This window comes from Oreochromis niloticus, linkage group LG8 (assembly GCF_001858045.2).
Source record: "Oreochromis niloticus isolate F11D_XX linkage group LG8, O_niloticus_UMD_NMBU, whole genome shotgun sequence".
NCBI classification, from domain to species: domain Eukaryota; kingdom Metazoa; phylum Chordata; class Actinopteri; order Cichliformes; family Cichlidae; genus Oreochromis; species Oreochromis niloticus.
In genome coordinates this window covers 16,115,353-16,119,994 of record NC_031973.2, presented here as the reverse complement: position 1 = coordinate 16,119,994, position 4,642 = coordinate 16,115,353, and positions in this window count along the sequence as shown.

The following is a 4,642-nucleotide window of genomic DNA, read 5'->3' as shown; positions in this document are numbered from 1 at the left end:
ACCAAGCATTTGCCCAAGACCGCAAGACTAGGCTGACCAACCTGTGCACTGCCTGAATTGATTACAAGAAGGCCTATGACTTGATGCCCCACACCTGGATCTTGGAATGCTAGACCTATACAAGACCAACAGGACCCTAAGAGCCTTCATCAGGAACTCAATGGGGATGTGGCACACAACACTAGAGGCCAACCTCAAGCCAATAGCACAAGTCACCATCAGGCGTGGGATCTACCAAGGAGATGCTCTGTCCCCACTGCTGTCCTACATAGGCCTGAACCCCCTCAGTGAGATCATTAACAAGACTGGCTACCGATACCATGTATGGAATGGAGCAGTTATCAGCCACCTCCTGTACTTGGATGAAATCAAGCTGTATGCCAAGAGTGAATGAGACATCGATTCACTGATCCACACCACCAGGATCTACAGCAATGACATCGGGATGTCTTTCGGACTGGAGAAATGTAGTTGGATAATAACAAAGAGGGGAAGGGTAGTCAGAACTGAGGGGATCGAACTACCAGAAGGCAACATTGCAGACATAGGGGATAGCTACAAATACCTGGGGATCCCACAGGCAAATAGGAACCATGAGGAGGCCACTAGGAAAGCTGCAACTACCAAGTACCTGCAGAGGGTCAGGCAAGTCCTGAGGAGTCAGCTGAATGGTAAGAACAAGATCCGGGCTATCAACACCTACGCCCTGCCCGTGATCAGGTACCCTGCTGGGATAATAAGCTAGCCAAAGGAGGAGATACAAACCACTGACATCATGACAAGGAAGCTCCTTAGCATTGCATGGAGGGTTTCACCCCAAGTCCAGCACCCTGAGGCTGTATGCAAAGCGGAAGAAAGGAGGCTGGGTACTGGTGCGTGTCAGCACCACAGTCCAGGATGAGTCAACAAACATCCACGAATACATCAGGAAGATGGCCCCAGCCAACCTCGTGCTCAATGAACCCAAGATTGAGGAGGAAGAGGAGAAGCCATCATGGAAGGACAGGCCCCTGCACGGTATGTGCCACCGGCAGATAGAAGAAGTGGCTGACATCCAGAAATCCTACCAGTGGCTGGTCAGAGCTGGACTGAAAGACAGAAATATCTGTGCTGAACAGAGTGTGTACAGTGAGAAACTCATGTGGTTACAAAAAATTGACAAGCTTTAAGTTTTCTGCATGGAGCTTAGCAATCACTATGTGATGATGAAATTTACTTCCCCTGGACGAAGCAGACTTATTCGTCTTTTACATGCAGTCTATTGGCACTATCAGTTAATATAGTTAATATATACTACCAGTCAAAAGTTTGGGTACACCTTCTCATTTGATATATATATATTTTATTTTTATTATTTTCTACATTGTAGATAGATACTGAAGATATCAAATATATGAAGCAAGATTTATGGAATTATGTAGCAAAGAAAAAATTGATAAATAACTCTATGTTTCATATTTTAGATTTGTGAAAGTAGCCACCCATTGCTTTGTTCACCCATTGCTTTCTCTCAATGAGCTTCATGATGTAGTCACCTGAAATGGTTTTCAATTCACAGGTGTGACTTGTCAGGGTTCATTTGTGGAATTTCTTGCCTCCTTAATGGGGTTGGGACCATCAGTTGTAGTGTGAAGAAGTCTGGTTGGTACACAACTGACAGCCTTATTTGACAACTGTTAGAATTCATATTAAGGCAAAAACCAATCAGCTAAGTAAAGAGAAACGACAATCCATCATTACTTTATGAACTGAAGATCCGTCAGTCCAGAAAATTGCTAAAACTTTGAATGTGTCCCCAAGTGCAATTGCAAAAACCATCAAGCACTATGATGAAACTGGATGACATGAGGACTGCCCCATGAAAGGAAGACTAAGAGTCACCTCTAGATAAATTCATCTGCGTCACCAGCCTCAGAACTTAACAGCACCTCAGATTAGAACCCAGATAAATGCCACACAGAGTTCCAGTAGCAGACACATCTCTACATCAACTGTTCAGAGGAGACTGTGTGAATCAGGCCTTTATGGTCAAATAATTGCTAAGAAACAACTACTAAGGAATATGTCTGTGAAGGTTCTCAGTCATCCAGGTCATCGTAGTCAAAGGAGTTTGCAAAGAAAAGCGTCTGGACTTCTTTGAGTTGCTTGAAGACGTTTCACCTCTCATCCGAGAGCTCACCCGAAACCCTGGCTGATTAGGTCCCACACCCGCTTTCACACCTTGGCGCATGTGATTAGAGGATCACCAGGGGGTCCTTTGTCCCTCCTTGGGGGGATACTCCCACTGGGTTTAAATCTGGGACTCTCGGCCATTTTGACCTTAGAACTGAAGAAGCTTCTCGGATGAGAGGTGAAACGTCTTCAAGCAACTCAAAGAAGTCCAGACGCTTTTCTTTGCAAACTCCTTTGACAACTACTAAGGAAAAGCATCAAGCAGAAGAGACTTGTTTGGACGACAAGTAATGGATATTAGACCAGTGGAAATCTGTGCTTTGGTCTGATGAATCAAAATTTGAGATGTTTGGTTTCCCCCGCTGTGTAGGTGTACATGTAGGTGCAGAAAAGGTGAACAGATTTTCTCTACATGCAAGGTTCCCACTGTGAAGCAGGGAGGGAGGAGGTGTGATGGTGTGGGGGTGCTTTGCTGGTGACACTGTTGGGGATTTATTCAGAATTGAAGGACCACTGAACCAGCATGGCTACCACAGCAGCAACTCACCATCCCATCTGGTTTGTGTTTAGTTGGACCATCATTTATTTTTCAACAGGACAGTGACCCCAAACACACCTCCAGGCTTTGTAAGTCACTTGACAGTCACAGTCACTTGACCTGAACCCAACTGAGATGGTATGAGATGGATCTCTGGGATGCATCTCTGGGAACTCCAAGGCTGTTGGAAAGCCATTTCAGGTGACTACATCATGAAGCTCATCGAGAGAATGCCAAGGGTGTGAAAGCATTAATCAAAGCAAAGGGTGGGTATTTTAAAGAATGTAAAATATAAAACATGTTTTGAGTTATTTCACATTTTTGTTTACTACTTAACTCCATATATGTTCATTCATAGTTTTTTGATAAACCTTAAATGTAAACAGTCATGAAAATAAAGAAAAACCATTAAATGAGGTGTGTCCAAACTTTTGACTGCTAGTGTATAGCTAGCATAACTACGGCAGCACAAAGCCAACATTAGCTTTGCAATAGCTAACTAGACTTAATCATCAATGTACATCAATTTTTTTAGTCACCTAAAAGCATTTTGCTGGTCTGCAGTCTTTCAGTGGGTGAAATTTTATGAACATGCTTCACTCTTTCTGTATATTTATTCTGTACTTCTGGGTTTAATAGTAGAACTAGATGGGTTATATAAAAAGTAGTGGTGTCAAAATTAACGCGTTAACGCAAATTAATCCGCCATCACAGTCAACGCAATTACATTTTTTAAAACGCAAATTAATGCATCTGGAGTGCAGAATGACTGAAAATCCCTGAAATGTTTCTGTAAACGCATTTCGGGGAGTTTGTCCAAGCAGATTTGCGCACATGCGCAAATCAGCAGTTGATCTGGTAGTGGCGGGCAGTTGAACCAATCAACTAAATATGAAAGATGATAAACGCACACTGGCCCTCTCGATGGGAAATTTGAATATTAAAAAAATAACAAGACGGAACAGTCGACCAACATAAAGTATTATGCACATTGTGCAAGAAGGAATTTTCTTTTTACCGAAGCACTTCCAGCTTAAATATCACATTGACGTGAAGCATACGTTAGATGGGGATGCTGCTAGGACTTTGGCTAACGCGTCACCCAGCTTGCAACAAACCACTCACGGAGCATCGGGGGCTCAGTAAGTCTACCTTGGAAATACTGACTGACACAATTGCCAAACGGATTGCAACAAACTGCAGACCTATTAATATAGTTGAGAGCACACTCTTTACATAGCTTTGGTTCCTCGTTTCAAGGACTTGAAGTGCCTCCCCTAGAGTGACAGAGAGTGGATAAATGTTTATAGAGTTTTTTGTTAACATGAATGTTCAAGATGTTCAATAAACGTGTTAAGTGCGTATATTTTCCCTTTTTTCTCAAGTCTGTTTCTCATGTAAAATGAAATGCGATTAATATATAATAAAAATAAATGATATTTAATTGTGATTAATCAAAATTGATCAAAATTAATCCAAATTAACCCTGTGATGAATCTGATTAAACATTTTAACTGTTTTACATCAGTAATATATATTATATACTAATCTATATTATATATTAGTGTATACTTACCTATTAGTATATAGGTTTCTAAAAAAGTTGTATTTTACAGGAGAGAACCTGTGCTAAAAGATTGAAGAAAACTATTCAAATTCTCTTTGAATTTAAGCATACATTCTTTGTGTTTATTCTGCATTTACTTCATTATATTGCATAAATGTCAGTTACAACCTTAAATATAAAGTTATAAAAATGTAATTGCAACCAGGCTATTGATCAAGTAATTGCGATTAATCGCAATTAATTACAGAAAATTTTGAGATTAATTAGTTTTAATCTATTGACAGCACTAGTAAAACGTGATTATCACCAGCGACCGAAGTCTATATCTGCCTGCAGTTGATATCTGCTTATCTTTGTTTGCAAGA